General features: G+C 40.2%; 1 long non-coding RNA gene across 1 annotated transcript; it reads right to left on the bottom strand.

Moving 5' to 3' along the window:
• Positions 1-14,902: 14,902 nt before the first annotated feature.
• LOC114824100 (uncharacterized) lies at positions 14,903-15,852 on the bottom strand. The gene is made up of 2 exons (XR_003772348.2): positions 15,649-15,852; positions 14,903-15,542 (listed from the first exon to the last, which is right to left on the bottom strand). It is a non-coding gene; the product is annotated as an uncharacterized lncRNA (long non-coding RNA).
• Between the last annotated feature and the right edge of the window lie 2,282 nt (positions 15,853-18,134).

Below are 18,134 nucleotides of genomic sequence, written 5' to 3'. Positions count from 1 at the left end.
ATCGATACTACAGCAAGGTTGAACAGGGTAGCAGAGCTATTACAAAGGTTTGAGAGAAGGGTTATCCCGAGAGGGATGAAGGCTTGGCTGACTACAGCTTCGTTTTGAAGGCAAATCTGGCTTTTGAGCAGAGTTTGTGCTTGCATTTGTTTTTTTTTATTTAGTGTCCTTATTCCTGATTTCTCTTTCTTCTTATATAGACAACTCGGCTTGGACTCCTGTAGCAGCAGCCTTGCTCGAATGCGGTTTGAGGGTGATGACTCATCAACTATTTTACATGTAATGCCACCATAAAGTACTTTATGGGCTGTGTAGCTGATCAGTCTATACCACTTGGCCCTTGGGTAGGTGAGCAAATGGCCTTCATGAGCTGCACCAAGTCAGAAAAGGCCACTTTCCTGCTTTCTGGGCTTTGACTGGGCTTCGGCCGGGCTCTTCTCTAGGCATCCCTTTGGGCCAGCTCTTTTCTTGAGCCCAAAGTCAAGTTTTGATCCAAACAGTGCCCCCTTCAATTAATGTTAAGGTTGGAATCCCAAGCGCCAACATTGATTGAATATCCGCATGCTTGTATATCAATCTTTTGGAACTTGTGCTTTCGAGACAGAAATGAAGGCGACCCTGTGCCCCTTGCCCTTCTCACGACCTTTGAACTGTCTTCTGGGCCCTATAAATTCTGGCTCGGAATCACTTCTGCCAAGCCATCAAATCCTCCTCAGCCTTCTCTTCCATCTTCCTTGAGCGTTCGAAAAACTGAGAGATGGGTTCCTCAGGCTTTGAGTGGGTTTTCCTAAAACTCCCTTTTCGTGAGAAAAAAGGGTTTCATCAAATGACTGCTGTCTCCAACACCCTCGGTCGAACGCCCCGCTACCTCCAACACCCTTGGTCAGGCGGTTTCCTCTTGAAGGCTTGTCTTCCTGCTTGTTGCGGTGATAAGTCAGGCTTCACCATCACATATGGTGACGGTCCTGCCAGAGGATCCTCTACCAGGTACATGTTGGCCGCACAACCCGATCACCTGATCGGACTCCATTCATGAAGATATCGGAAAACCAGCTGAAAGCATCACTTTATCCCGAGAGAATCAAATGTAATACGCAAGAATTGAATCTTTTGTTAATTTCACCAATTTGTCGACATGAAATAAATATTATTTCAGCAACTTTTGTCTTTCTGTCTTTTTGAATGGTTGATGAATAAACACTGCATATGAAACTCCCGAAACTTGTTTTACTTTACCCCCTCTTCAATGTAACAATCTCTAACATCCCATAATGTAGGACAGAACTTCTTCAAGAATTTAACATTAATGGGATGTTTCTGCCTATTTCCTTCGAGGTCCGCCAAGTAGTAGCCTCCTTTATCCAATACCTGACTAATAATGAAAGGACCTTCCCATGTCGGGCTCCACTTTCCAAAACCCCGAAGCTAAGCTCCTAGCGGGATGACTGTCTTCCATACTAAGTCTCCCTCTTTGAAAGACTTTATCTTCACCTTTTTGTTATAAGCTCGGGCAACAGCTTTCTTTCCTTCATGAATCTGGTTCAAGGCTTCAATTCGGGTTACATCCAGATCTTCAATTCCTTGACACATGGCTTCGATGTATTCTTCACTATGTAACCCAAATTGGTTTTGAATTCTAACAGAACTAACATTGATCTCCATGGGGAGCACTGCATCTTACCCGAAAGTTAAAGCATAAGGAGTTGTCCCAGTGCCTGCCCTCTTGGAAGTTCTGTATGCTCACAACGTATTCCCCAGCCTCTCATGCCACTTTTCTGGACTATCCATCACCATTCTTTTGATAATGTTGACCAAGATCTTGTTGCTGGCCTCTGCCTGGCCATTTGATTGAGGATAGTATGGACTAGACTGGATCATCTTTATTTTGTACTTGCTTGCAAACTCCTCAACTTCTTTTGAAATAAAAGATGGTCCACGATCCGTTACTATAGTTTCGGGCACCCCATATCTGTATAGAATCTTGGTCTCGATAAAATTCTTGACTGCATCTGAAGTTATGGATTTTACTACCTATGCTTCCACCCACTTGGTAAAGTAATCCGTTGCTACGATTATAAAAGTATGCCCTTTACTAGAAGCTGGATAGATTTGCCCGATGAAGTCCATCGCCCATCCTCTGAAAGGCCAAGGCTTGACCACTGGATTTAAAGGTACTGAAGGCACATGTTGGAGAGGTCCGTGCCTCTGACACTCTTCACAACCTCGGGCATAAGACTTGCAATCTTTCTCCATGTCGGGCCAGAAATAACTGTACCTTCTAAGCAACCATCTCATCTTTGTCCCAGCTTGATGTGCTCCACATATTCCTTCATGTACTTCGGCCATTACTCTCATGGATTCTTCTTGGCCTAAGCATTTTAATAGTAACCCATCTGGAGTCTTCCGTAGCAGGTTCTTCGCCCATAAGACATACTTGGTGGCTTGCTGTCTATTCTTCTTGCTTGTAGGCGAAGAGGGATCCTTCAAATGATGAATGATAGGTGACCTCCAGTCTTCTATCTCGGTTGTTTCTAGAACCATTACATCCAGACTAAATCCCCTTTCTAGGATAGAAGGAAGATTTCTTCTTTGGACCTCGACATCTACCCCATATTTCCTCTCATGTATTGGCACTCCTGAGGCCAGTTGTGCCATTTCGTTGGCCGCTAAGTTAGATCCCCTGGGGACATGATTGACTGATATCTCAGAATCCCAGAAACTCAATAATTGCGCAGCTGCTAAGTAATACCCCGCCATAGTGATATGTCTGCACTTGAACTCACCATTTAGCTGGTTTATTACTAACTCTGAATCACCAAAGACATCTACCTCTGCTGCCCCCAGATCCATCAGGATTTCCAGACCAATTATTAAGGCCTCATACTCTGCTCGATTATTAGTATTTCATTGGTAGTCGAGGAGAAATGAGTAATAATGATAAACCCCATGAGGGTTTACAATCACTATCCCAGCTCCTGAAGCCTTCTGAGTGTGAGATCCATCGAAATATAATTTCCAATGAGTGATCCAGAGACCAGCTACTCTTCTTATCTCTTGCTGGACCCAATCTTCTTTACCCGAAATATCTTTTCTTGGCGGGATCCAAATGCTAGTAACCTCCAGGCTTCCCGAGATATTGATCACCTCACTTTGAGATTCTTGATGCTCGGTCAGGAAGTCGGCAATTGCCTGACCTTTGACTGCCCTTTGGGGTACATATTGAAAACTGAACTCTGATAATGCTAGAATTCACTTCCAATCCTTCCTGTTAACATTGGCTTTGACAACATGTACTTTATCACATCTGTTTTGGCAATGATATGTATGTGACAGGGTAACATGTAATGCCTTAGCTTGCTGGCAGTAAAATATAGAGCCAAGCATAATCTTTCTACTGAAGAATATCTTGTCTCCACCTCGGTCAGAATTCTACTGAGGTAGTATACGGCCTGCTCCTTCCTGCCTTCATTATTCTGGGCTAGCAAACTCCCAATTGACTTTTCTGAAGCAGAAATATACAGTTTTAAGGGCTTTCCCCTTTGAGGTGACACCAACACGGGTGGAGAAGTTAAATAGGCCTTGATGCTGTCAAAGGCCTGTTGGTGTGGTGGTCCCTACTCGAAGTTTTCTTTATCTTGCAATCTTAGTAGAGGAGTCAGCGGCTGGATCTTGCCAACTAAATTGGCAATGAATCTCCTCAAGAAGTTAATTTTGCCTAGTAACCTCTGGAGTTGCACCTTATTGGTAGGTGAAGGTGACTCCATTATTGCCCGGGATTTGTTCTTGTCCACTTCTACACCTCTTTGATGCACCAGGAATCCCAAGAAGTTGCCCGCTCTTACTCCAAATGCGCACTTTTTTGGATTCATCTTCAATTTATGGATCCTCATCCTTGTCAATGCTTGCTTGAGGTCTACCAGATGCTGCTCTTCTGTCTTAGATTTTACCACGATGTCATCAATATATACTTCCATGCTCTGGCCAATCAGATCGTGAAAGATGGCATTCATTGCCCTTTGGTAGGTTGCACCGGCGTTCTTGAGCCCGAATGGCATGACCAGATATTCATATGCCCCCACATGACCGGGACACCTAAAAGCTGTTTTATGTATATCTTCTGGAGCCATCTTTATCTGATTATATCCGGTATTTCCATCCATAAAATATAAGACTTTATGTTTTGCCACTGCATCTATGGATAAATCGGCCATGGGCATGGGATACTCATCTTTTGGCGTGGCACTATTAATATTTCTGTAGTCAACACAACATCGTACTGCTTTTGTCACAGCTTTTAAAACGGTTACAATGTTGGCTAACCACTCCATATATTTGGCTGGTCTAATAAAGCCAGCCTTTACCAGCCTTTCAATCTCTTCTTTAACCTTTTCCTCTATCTCATTTGACATCCTTCGTGGTGCTTGCTTGATAGGTTTATATCCCTCCTTAATCGGCATTTTATGTTCCACAAAGGTTGGATCTAACCCTGGCATCTCGGTATAATGCCAAGTAAAACAGTCTTTGAATTCTTGCAAAAGACAAATAATCTTTGCCGGATCATCAACCCCCAATAAACCATTGATCTGTATTGGTCTCGGATCCCCCTATGTTCCTAGATCAATAACTTCCAGAGGATCTTGGACTTCTGGTGGTGGTTTATCCGATTCTGCACACAAAAATTCGACCAGCTCCGGGCTCTCGGGCAAGTCATCTGGCCCGTCTAGATCATATATGCATTCGGCCATTTGGATGGCCCTATCCAGTTCCTCTTTGCAAGATTCTTCCTTGTTTTCATGCTGGCTGGTTGAAGCTTCCTCCTGCCATTCCTGCTATTCCCTATCTAAGAACTCCCTTTCTTGCCTCCTTCCCTTCCCATACACCAACAGTTTTTTAATCAGGGATCTGACTGCCATTACCCGATCTTTCTTCTTTTGTTCAGTCATTGATGGTGTAGGGGATTTGGGATGATACAAGGTCTATCCCACTCCTCTTCAGTAAGGAGCATTCTTTGTTCCAAAAGCTTTTGGGCCGTCACCTTGGTAGGGCGGCCGTTCTGATCAGCTCCTGAACACTTCAAGATTCCTACATTGGGGTTGTAGAAACTTGCTTATGCAACATTAGCTGTGGGGAGAAATGGCCGTGACTCGGCCTCTACCATCTCCCAAAAGCCTGGTCCTTCTGTGCCCGCTTCATGATAAACAGCCACTTGTTGATGAAGAGTGGAGGGTATGGCTAGACTTTGGTGGATCTAATCTCTTCCGAGTAAGGCCCCATAAGTGGAGGTGCAATCCACCACAAAGAATGCCAGCATTATCTGTTTAGATCCCAAATCCACTTCTAAAGGCAATATCCCATGAGTCTTGGTGATAGCGCCTGAGAAGCTAGAGACCGTGAGGTCTGTGGGAATAAGATCCTCCGTGCCTTTTCCCATTTTCCTCATCTGCTTGGCTGGTAACACATTGACAGCTGCTCCCCCATCTATTAAAATTCTTTTGAAGGGCACCCCTTCCAGATGAGCTGTAACGTATATGGGCTTCAAGTGATTGGCCATCGAGATGTTCGGGCGGCTGAACACTATCTCGTCTGTATGAATCCTCAGAGGACCCCTTTTGGATGCTTCGGCTTTGCCCGATTCTTCTTCTTCAGCTACCTCCACATTGATATGTGCCATCATTGGCTCAGTCGTCAAGTAATCACCCTCCATAGTAGCGGGCTGACCAGGTATGGCACCAAACGTGGCGGATAATACATATGCCATGTTGATATGGAAATTACTAGGCTCGAGCATATCTTCTTTCTTGCTCCCTATTTGGTCCATGAATTCATCCAACCAGGCCATTGCATCGGCTGGAAGTAGTGGTTCTGGTGCCCCCTCCTGTTGCTGCTGATTCATGTCCGTATACAGTGTTTGTTTTAGAACTTCACCAAAAGGATCCACCAATGGCAGAGAAGGTGGTATCCTCTCAGATGAAACAGTTCCAACGCAAATAGGCTCTGGCTTCCACCCAGAGGTTGGTACCATGATCAGATCTTCTTGAGCTCTCCTCAAGATCCTATACTTCCCAGGGTGTTGGCTCTGCGGCACGTGATCCCCCTCGCCCTCTGTCTTGCTGTTGGCTTTTTCCACCTCTTTCTTACTTCTCCAACGGAGCTGACTACTTCCCCCAGATGTTGTTTTCTCCAACTTTTGATTTTTGGAGGTTTCGGATGTTGTGGGGGTCTTCAGGGAATTCATGTAGGCTTTGTGCTGCCTTTGAACCCTCCTGATCATGGAAGCTCCCATTGGTTTGGTAGGTTGTCCGTTCTTCCCGACTACATACCATTTTCGCCCGAGGTGGGCAGGATTTCCTTTTCTGACAGGATTTGTTATCCCATCAATCTTCTTGGTTTCCCTCCCCATCTGGCCATATTGAGGATGATCTGCACCCCTTCGTACTTTGGCCTTCATATCTTCTGCCTCTTCAAAAACTTCATGGTTTCGAAATACTTCTGACAACGCTTTGGGTTGGGAATCACCTCCCAATCGTTGAAAAACGCTTCGGGAAGTGTATTTTATTGTTGCTTGCCTGATCTTTTCACGGGTTTTTCTTCTTTCATCTTCTTCCTTCCTCCTGATCAGCTCATGATCAATGAGGATTCCAGCCGGGGGAATTTCAAGCTCACACTCGTATTGGCACTTGCTACACATAACCATCCCCTTGATTATGGCTGCTTTTGGATACTCGGGCGATTTAATCACCCCTCCTGTAGGTTTTTCAGCCAATCTTTCTTCCTCTGGTTCCCCTGTGATTCTTTCTTTTCCCTTCTCAGCCCATGTCATATTGATCATATTTACAGGGGCTTCTGAGAAGGGAACTGCAGGTTTGACCATCATCATCTCTTCTGGCTGGCCGGCTCTAAGTCCTTTTCTTTCGGGAGGAACAAAGTCTGTATCATTTCTGGCACTCGTGGAGGCTTTCTCCAATCTTTGCAACATTTGTAGCAACGTGGTTTGCAAATCTTCTGGCATTTTGACATATATCTTCTGATCAAAAGGGGGGATCCCACCGGGGGTGCCAAAACTATGTTCGCGTCAGGAATTTCCGTCGGGGATGTTTCCTGGTCGACGAGCACACAGCTTCTCGGGAGGTTGGCGTCGGTTGAGGGCTGCTGTCGGGCTTCTGCTTCACTGTCGGGCTTTGTCGGGCAAGACTTTTCGGGCAAGGCTCGTCGAGCAAGGCTGAAAGAGAATGACAGAGTTAACTTTGAGAGGTGCCTTTGTGGGGCCTTAGGTGTAGGCCTTGAGGCTCACAATCAAGGTTAACTTTTAGATGCTCAGGCGTGCCACTGCCATCTTTAGCATGATAGATGTAAAAGGATGTCGAGTTTTAGTTGTATATATGTATATAACCGAGAAACCGTGTTAGTTATGACAGGTGCCTTTGTAGGGCCTTAGCTGTAGGCCTTGAGGCTTCCCATCATTAACTAAACCAATGCTCGAACACATCATATTTGTTTTCATGATTGCAGGAGTTTTATAACTATTATACTTCTGATTACCCGAGTTCGAGAGGTAGAATGAACCCAAATAGGTGCCTTTGTGGGGCCTTAGGTGTAGGCATTGAGGCTTCCCATCAGAATTCGTTCTTATACTCAAACTCTCTAGATCGCAGAATGGAATAAATCCAAATGGGTGCCTTTGTAGGGCCTTAGGTGTAGGCCTTGAGGCTTCCCATCAGAATCCATTCCATGCTCAAGCGTTCTATTATAATCATAATATAATAGAAATAAAACTAGAGGGTAGGTCGATTACTTGCGCCCCAAGTAACTTCGGACTTCTCGTTTATCAAGGACTGTCGTGGATGGGTTAAGTCCACATAAGGTTCTTTTTTATGCCTTGAGGCCAAGGACTTTTAACTCATCAGATTTGCATGCCCGAGGGCTTAGGACTTGGATCTGGTTTGAACACTGAAGATATATTCAAATCGGATCCAAATACTGAGAAAGCTGTTTAATAGCCATATTGCTAGAAATAACTTGCATATAACTGGAAGTATACAACATATTGTTAGGCTTAATGAATGAAAAGACAAAAACAAAGCAAAGAAGGTCGGGCAAGGTTAAACCTTATCAGGTAAGGCTGCTCATCTTGTAGGTTCCTATCTTTGTAGTTTTGTTAAAGGTCTGAGAGCTTAGAGAGGTAGAGGGAGAGAGAGGGATTACAAAAGATGAATCGATACTACAACTAGGTTGAACAGGGTAGCAGATCTATTACAAAGGTTTGAGAGAAGGGTTATCCCGAGAGGGATGAAGGCTTGGCTGACTACAGCTTCGTTTTAAAGGCAAATCTGGCTTTTGAGCAGAGTTTGTGCTTGCATTTGTTTGTTTGATTGAGTGTCCTTATTCCTGATTTCTCTTTCTTCTTATATAGACAACTCGGTTTGGAACCCTGTAGCAGCAGCCTTGCCCGAATGCTGTTTGAGGGTGATGACTCATCAACTATTTTACATGTAATGCCACCATAAAGTACTTTATGGGCTGTGTAGCTGATCAGTCTATACCAATTGGACCTTGGGTAGGTGAGCAAGTGGCCTTCATGAGCTGCACCAAGTCAGAAAAGGCCCTTTTCCTGCTTTCTGGGCTTCGGCCGGGCTCTTCTCTAGGCATCCCTTTGGGCCAGCTCTTTTCTTGAGCCCAAAGTCAAGTTTTGATCCAAACAATTTCAATTAGTGTTTAATTTCCCAAAGCCTTTGATTTCCATGGAACTGCAAATTGCTGACCTTAATTCAAAGAACTCATTGAACTCTAAAGAAATTAAAATACAAAATTGACTATTTAATTCACCCCACCAATTCCAATTCCTCTTCTTTCTATTATTTTCCTCAGGTTTCTCAGCAGCCAAGCAAAATTTTCTCGGAAAATACAACCTACCTGCCTAAAACTATAGGAAATACAGAAAGAGAGAGAGAGAGAGAGAGAATACCAGTGTGAGGATTAAGGAGAGAGATGATCAGAACGCTGCGTTTTGGGAGTGTAGACTCGCAAGTCGCAACCCAATTGCTACGCTCTTTTGGTAAGTGTAAAGTCTCGAGAGGAATGAAAAGCGCGCAGAAACTTTTCCATGGAGTTTTTACAGTTTACAGTTTTACTCTTGACCAACTCGAGAGTGAATCGAGACGAGGGCCCGTCGGGTTATTTGGTTGGGCTCGACATGGTCCGGGCCTCACTCCAATCCAACTTTTAAATATGTATAAAATTCTGAATTTCTGAACTGATGCTCACTAATTTTTTTCTTTTATTGTCATGAGATGTGCACTTCATTTTTCACATCACATTATACATTAACATAGTATAAAAAAGTTATCTCTCTAATATTTTCATTTTCGTTGCTAATTGTATAGCGTAACCGTAAGCAAGAGTATATATTTTACTTATTTTCCTGATCAAGGGGACATCAAGTTTATCTCTTATAAGGCAATGAAAAGAAAATACAGGAAATGATAAAAAGAGCCAAAAGAAAAGCAAGATTTTACACTGAAGAGTCACTTTCAAGTTATAAATTTTATCAACCCCGCGAGTCAACTCCACAGTAAGGATGACAGTATGAAGCTCCGCATAGAAAGTTTATCACAAATTATAGGATTAAACCACAAAAAAAATAACCGGCGATCTCAGAAAACCCCACTACATGTCGCGAGACCTAGTTTACCTAGTTTACCTTTAGCAGGCATCCGTATTCACTTTGAAAGAACAAAGAGAAGGATGCCAAATAATGGTAACCATAAAAAGAACTTTACATGACTCAACTGGGATCTCAGGAGAGACTAAAAGTTGTTTATCCTAAACAATATAAAGCATGACTAGGAGTGAAAACTCCAACCTGCCTAATCCATGTTAAATTATAACGATAAAAGCATGAAAAAAAGGGAGGTTACTTTCAAAATTCACTTTTATTAAACAAGGTAATGTTGACATGAACGGAAGATTCATATTTTCTAGCCAATTTTACATTTCTACTTTGCCTTCAAAGGTAATTTTGCTACTGCGTGCTATAAGGAAAAAGGCAGTCTTATCTATCTACGCTTAATTTCATAATGTTTCAAATGCTTCCGATAAGATCGCTGATGATTTCGACATGGAATTTATGTAGATCTTTCCTTTTGGTGATTGGGTTGGAAAATTGTCACTGAAAATGGGAATTGATGGATTTAAAAAGTTAGAGAAAAAAGAAAAGAAGAGTGGTTCATGCATTGACCACATGTCTTGGAGGCATGCTTTTAGAGAATTCAATATCTTATCCGATGCTACCATCAATCTTGGTTACAAAGTGACTGATGTTGGTAAACTTGAGTTCTGTTAAAAAAACTAAGATTAATTTTATAAATCGTTTAGACTTTGACAAAGGTGTTGGAGATATATTTAAAACTAAGATTAATTTTTTAAATCGTTTCGACTTGACGAAGGTGTTGGAGATATATTTTTAAATTTAGATAGCAAATGTTGTCCGTCCGTCCGTGTGGAATGTCTATGCTCATGCACATGCTAAGAGGGAGCAGGATAAAAGTTGTGTTAAAAAACGCTATATGGTGTTTTATGGTTTAGTGGAACTTCCCACTATGACTAAGAAGGGGCCCCAGTCTTATAATGCTCCCTGTATCATAGTGCTGGTAACTACGTAAGCCTAGTTTTACCAAAAAAAAAAAAAAACTACGTAAGCCTAGCTCTGCCCCAGTTGTATAAAATCTACCAATTCTGTCTGATGGGCTTAACAACTTATTCCAACTCTCTCCCTCTCCCTCGATCCCAAGCTGTGTAGTGTAGGGTTCTTAGCAACAAGTATGAAGTACTATATCGCTAGTGCTTATCAATACCTTCAGGCATTTTTGCAGCAACTACTCAACAAGGTACTCACCAGCGCGATGGATAATGATCTTGACCTAGAAACAATAGTACCGGCTGATCAACCACCACCACCACTGCTGCTGCCTGCTGCCGCCGCCAGCTCTAGGACTAGGAAGCACAACTTAGACTGGGCGAAGATTATCGTGGCGTATTGCTTGTCGACAGCCATTGGAATGGCTCTCATTCCTATCCAACTTCACTCCAACCAGCTCCCTCTAACCTTTTGCTTTCTCGGTCTCGCAATCCTACTTGCCTTTACTTGTATAATGGTTAGCAAATTTATCCAGTACTCCAACTCTCCACGGATAATAGTTCATCTCTTCCATTATTTCGGTGTCTTCTTTGGAGTCACCGCCTTCTTCATTTCCGTCACAATCCCATTTCCTCTCTGGTTCAAATGTACGGCCTCTCTCATCTATGTGGCCTCAGGCCTTGTAGTACTTTTTTGTCACCACTACTATACATAAGGCTGCAAGCGAAGAGAAAACCTCATAAACAAAACGTTCGACAGGGGAAACATAGTTGTAATGTACTAGCTAGATATCTGCATAAAATCACATCCAGACTCTATTATGTCAGGAGCCAGCAACATTGTACACTTTTCAATATAGGTATTTTCTACAAACAATGATCGAGTTAACCCTGTATTAGAAAATATCTTAGAAAGTGTATCAATTTTATACAAATAACCTGTATGGAGAGAAAGTTAATGTGGTTTGGACATGTGAAACGAAGATATACAAATGCTTCGGTTAGAAAATGCGATTATGAGATAAAGGCCTAGGGCAAACGGGGTATAGAAAGACTTAGGAAGACTTGAGAAGAGACTCTAAAAAAAGATATGTGGTACCTAGAGCTAATGAAGACTTGGCGCAAAACCAAACGAAACGACGTTTTAGAATTCATACCAACCGACCTCACTTAGTAGAATAAGAATTTGTTGTTGTTCGTGCAGGGCCAAGGGGACCCACCCATCACGTGGTAGTACAATACGGGCCCGCTCTTTGGCTCGGATACCATGTAGAATTATCAGAGAGACGAGCCATACGGCCCACTTCTAACAACACCGATATTGTACCCAACTTGGTAATTACCACCTGCACAATCCGTCAGGTGTGGGGTTTTATCATAAAAGGTCTTGGTGTTAGTTAGAGCGGGGTTAGAATATTTAAACTATTACTTATCTTTTACTACGACCGATGTGAGATTCAACAGTTGTAACATTATTGTCTTGCTTTCATTATATATATATTAATAAACTTTAATTGTTTGTTTTTGTTATTTTGTTTTGTCTATAGCTTTGAACCTAGAGTCGACTAGCATAACCCAATCACAAGATCAATCAAATCTCTGTATTTTAAATTTACTTCACTCTATGCGGACGACTTTGCCGAGAACCTATTTACTTGACTATGCGGACGGCTCTGTCGAGAAATCCTACCTTTTTGAGATAGAGGCATATGCAAGATGTTGATGGTGTTGGGAAATAATATTTTTATTGAATGATTGGAATAACATTACAACCTGTATATATACATGTATCTTCAACCAATAAGAAAACACTCCATATAATTAACCACAACAAACCGTCCAATATTTAAGGAATATCTTATACAATGTCATTTACACTTTTACCCTTAATATCTCCCAAACTAAACTGAGGCTGTCGAAGTGCAAGTTTGTCTCTGAGAAAGATGAACCTGGATTTGGACAAAGCTTTAGTATAGACATCAACCACTTGATCTTGTGAACAAACAAAATGAACAGAGATTTCTTGTACCAAAACTTTTTCACAAATGCAGTGGTAGTCTATTTCAACATGCTTAGTCCTAGCATGGAAAATAGGGTTCTTGGCCATAGAGATGGCTGATATATTATCACATCACAACTTTGGATTACAAGGTAATTAAAAACCAATGTCAACTAGAAGCTTGCAGAACTATGTAATTTCTGCAGCAGTGTTAGCCAATGACCTATATTCAGCCTCTATGGAGGATCTTGCCACTTTAGGTTGCTTTTTGGCACTCCATCTAATGATAGAGTTGCCCAGAAACCACCAATGTTTTTTTTTATCAAGTGTACAACCTGCCCAATCTGCATCTCAGTAGGCATTTATACTGGGAATAGAAGAGCACTTAGAAAACCGTAGGCTAAGATCAATGATCTTTTTAGATACCTGAGAATTTTCTTAACTGCTTGAAGATGATAAACTTTGAGACAATGCATAAGCTAACAAACAAAGTTCACTGCAAAAGAAAGATCTAGTGACTCTAGTCTGGTCCATGTGAGGTATTGTAGTGCTGCTACAAGTGATCTATACTCAATGGGATTGTTCAAGAGAGGAGAATCATGATCAAGTTTAGATGTGCTGAGGGGAGTAACACATGGTTTAGCACCATCCATTTTGACATTTTGTAACAAATTCTGAATGTACTTAGTTTGAGATATGAAGATACCTTTGAATACCTTTTGGTTTGAGATATGAAGATACCTTTGAAGACCTTTCGACTTTAATGCCAAGAAAGTAATGTAATGAACCAAGATCCTTGATAGGAAATAGAGCACTCAACAGTTGAATAACCTGCTTGCAAGCTTGAGGAGATGGACCAGTGACAAGAATGTCATCAACATAAACTAGGATGAAACCCAAATAGGGATCTTTCTTGACAAACAAGGAATTATCAGATTGTGAACCACCAAAGCCCAGAAAAGTAATGCACCATTGAGCTTTTGGAGCTTGTTTGATTCCATACAAGGACTTATGCAACTTACATACAAAACTTGGATGTGTAGAACCCTCAAATCTAGGAGGTTGTTGCATAAACACTTATTATGTGAGAGTACCATGCAAAGCATTACTCACATCAAGTTGGTTAAGAAACCAATCATATTAGGCAACCAAGGTGAGAAGAAGTCTAATTGTTACAGCTTTGGCTACATGACTGAATGTTTCAGTGTAGTCTTGTCATATCCCAGTCCCGGCTCCGCCGTAACACAATATTATCCGTTTTCGGCCCCTGCCTCGCCCTCATGGTTTTGTTTCTGGGAACTCATACGAGAACTTCCCAATAGGTCACCCATCCTAGGACCGTTCTCGCCCGAACTCGCTTAACTTCGGAGTTCCTATGGAATCCGAAGCTAGTGAGTTCCCAAAAGGCCTCGTGCTATATGGAGGTGGGCATGTACATATAAGGCACATCACCTCCTCTCCGTTGTTCGATGTGGGATGTTACAATCCACCCCCCTTAGGGGTTCGACATCCTCGTCGGCACACTCGCACCACACTGCAGAGTGGCTATGATACTATTCTGTCACATCCCAGACCCGGCTCCACCGTAGCATGATATTGTCATCTTTGGGCCTGGCCACGCCCTCATGCTTTTGTTTTTGGGAACTCACGAGCAACTTCCCAGTGGGTCACCCATCATAGGATTGCTCTTGCTCGAACTCGCTTAACACTACTACAAAACTACCCATTACTGGCACAAATAAAAACGACAAGAAAAGGTTATTACTGAGGGATTTTAAGCAAAATCCGACAGAAAATGGTTGCAGTGGCGGATATAATAAGCGACAGAATTGCCTGCGTCAGGAAATGAATTTTCCGACAGAAAATTCTTTAAAACCGACAGTAATTGTGTTGGTTCCAACCGACAGAAAATACAAGAACCGTCAGAATTTGTGTCTGCTATAACCGACAGGATATATATTTATAATAAATAAATAAGACACTTTCTGTCGGTTAAAACCGACAGAACATATATTAATAATAAAAAAAATAAAAACAACCACTTTCTGCAGCATTCACTGCATTTTCCAGGTTTTCTATTTATATTTACATGCATACTCACTCAAGCAATTGGGCAATTATCAAATTCGCAGAGACGACGTACCAAAATGATCAACAAACCATGCAACAGGAAACTTCACACAACAGATTACAATCAGTAATACATTTCTTTACAACAATGCTAATATAATGTGGTAATCAAATATATCATTATCTTCTCAATCCATCAAATTTCAGCAACTGGGTCTCTCATTGATTTACCAGAAAACCAGAAAACTGGGTTTTCGATTTCTTAAAATAAAAAAAACCAAATAAGAAGCAATATTCAATTCATCAATCTGATCATTCACAAGAAAAATACTCAAAAATTCATTCGCCAGACAGAACATCAATCACCGAAAACCAAAATCCAAAAAATGATTCAAGATCTAATAAAGTCGAAATCAACAATGATCCAAACAGGCAGACAGGTACGTCGTCTCGAGTCGCTGAGTCGTCGTCGATGACCTTCAGCACCTGCTTCTTCCTCGAAAATGACGGCAACGGGAGCGAGCTCGGCTCCGGCGACACCACGAACGCTGATCCGGCATACATGTCGGTCTTCTGCACCATTTCTGGCCTGGGCCGTAGCCTCCCAGTCCTGATCCCAGCCAAACCACCCTTTTCATTCATCATCGAGTCCAGCGACTCTCCGCGCCTCAAGATCGTGACTTTCTCCATCTTGAACTTGAAGCCCCGAAGGTCGTCGTGGGAGCTGGACCTCTTCGCGACCGGTGCCGCATCCGCCGGGTGCACCTGGATCCTCCTGGATTTGGATCGCACCGCCGTCCTCTATAAACTTCTGCATACCCTCTTTTCCCAAATAGATTTTCTGCCAAAACCCACATCACAAAATATGAATACTATATAAATTTCAATCACTCAAAAATCCTCGAAAACATCAAACAGTTTTTGAAGGAAAACAAACAAAAACCTACCTGAGCTAAAAGCATTTGTGGTATCAGAAATCTCTTCATAGGAGAAGCATTTCCAAGTGGGTATTGGAGAAAACTCTTTTGGATGTGGGTGTGGATGTTGAACTGGAAGTAAATGAGGAGAGAAGAAAATGAGAAGGAAATGAGGAGAGGAGAAAAGGGGGAAGGGAGAAGGCACATGCGCAAGGAAGAGTTGGAGGGTTTTATGTTGGAAAATTAACATTGCTGTCGGTTTTAACCGACAGAAATATTTTTTTAAATATAAACCGACAAAAATTTAAAGAGATTGTTCATTCCTGTCGGTTATAACCGACAGAAAAAAATGGTGGAAAAAAATTTCCGCCCAAAATTTTAAATTCCCTCCCAAAACCAAAATTTTAAATTCCCTCCCAAAATTTTAAATTCCCCCCAAAATTTTGTTACGATTTCAAAATTTAAAATAATAATTGTGTAGTAAATAAATAGATAATATGTATTTAAATATAATACGTTTTTTAAAATTAAATAAATAATTTTTTTTTTGTGAAAATAAATAATTGTTTGGTTTAATAGATAATAATCCATGTTAAATATGCAATAAAGAAACAAAAATATAATTGTACAATGAAAATGTCATCACACTTCAAATTACTTTTCACACTTGAAAATAAATAAATTTTGATCTTTAATTTAAAATATTTAAGAATGTAATAAACAAATTACTTAGCACAAATTACTTTTCACACTTTTCACACCTCAACCCTATAAGAATGTAATAAATAAATTTGATCTTTAATTTAAAATATTTACACTAGTGGATACCATAAAATCTTATTTTATACTTAATAGAAGTATAATATTAACTCTAGGTGTTTGTTTAATCTACTGTTTTGACGCAATATGCATTCTACGAAACTTTTTTCAACGATCCAACCGTCAAACTTATTTGTACACACTTCGAGATTGCATACGTAAAAAATCGTAAAAAAAAAACATTCAGAGATTATGTAACAGAACAAAAGTTTTCGATGGTTATAAACGAAAAATCACAATTTAACGGTTATTTAGCTCTGATTTTGATGATTTTTTACAGCTACACTGCTCGACCCTATAAGAGTGTAATGAATAAATTTGATCTTTAATTTAAAATATTTACACTAGTGGATAACACAAAATCTTATTTTATACTTAATATAAATATAATATTAACTCTAAGTGTTTGTTTAATCTACCGTTTTGACACAATATGCATTCTACCAAACGTTTTTCAACGATCCAACCGTCAAACTTATTTGTACACACTCCGAGATTACATACGTAAAAAATTGTAAAAAATAAACATTCAGAGATTACGTAACAGAACAAAAGTTTTCGACAATTATAAACGAAAAATCCCAATTTAACGGTTATTTTAGCTCCGATTTTGATGATTTTTTACAGCTTCACTTTTTGACCCTATAAGAATGTAATGAATAAATTTGATCTTTAATTTAAAATATTTACACTAGTGGATATTACAAAATCTTATTTTATTCTTAATGGAAGTATAACATTAACTCTAAGTGTTTGTTTAATCTACTGTTTTGATGTGATACGCATTCTAAGAAGCTTTTTTCAACGATCCAACCGTCAAACTTATTTGTACACACTCCGAGATTTTATACGTAAAAAATCGTAAAAAACAAACATTCAGAGATTAGGTAACGGAACAAAAGTTTTCGATGGTTATAAAAGAAAATTCACAATTCAACGGTTATTTTAGCTCCGATTTTGATGATTTTTTACAGCTACACTCCTCGACCCTATAAGAATGTAATGAATAAATTTGATCTTTAATTTAAAATATTTACACTAGTGGATAACACAAAATCTTATTTTATACTTAATAGAAGTATAATATTAACTTTCAAGTGTTTGTTTAATCTACCGTTTTGACGCAATATGCATTCTACAAAACTTTTTTCAACGATCCAACCATCAAACTTATTTGTACACACTCCGAGATTGCATACGTAAAAAATCGTAAAAAACAAACATTCAGAGATTAGGTAACGGAACAAAAGTTTTCGACGGTTATAAAAGAAAAATCACAATTTAACGGTTATTTTAGCTCCGATTTTGATGATTTTTTTACAGCTACACTCCTCGATCCTATAAGAATGTAATGAATAAATTTGATATTCAATTTAAAATATTTACACTAGTGGATACCACAAAATCTTATTTTATACTTAATAGAAGTATAATATTAACTAGTGTTTGTTTAATCTACAATTTTGATGCAATATACATTCTATTTAACTTTTTTCAACGATCCAACCGTTAAACTTATTTGTACACACTCCGAGATTGCATACGTAAAAAATTGTAAAAAACAAACATTAAGAGATTAGGTAATGAAACATAAATTTTCAATGATTATAAACAAAAAATCACAATTTAACGGTTATTTTAGCTTCGATTTTGATGATTTTTTACAGCTACACTCCTCGACCCTATAAGAATGCATT

This window comes from Malus domestica, chromosome 03, assembly GCF_042453785.1.
Source record: "Malus domestica chromosome 03, GDT2T_hap1".
In the NCBI taxonomy this organism is placed as follows: Eukaryota; Viridiplantae; Streptophyta; class Magnoliopsida; order Rosales; family Rosaceae; genus Malus; species Malus domestica.
This window is presented reverse-complemented; position numbering and strand designations above follow the sequence as displayed.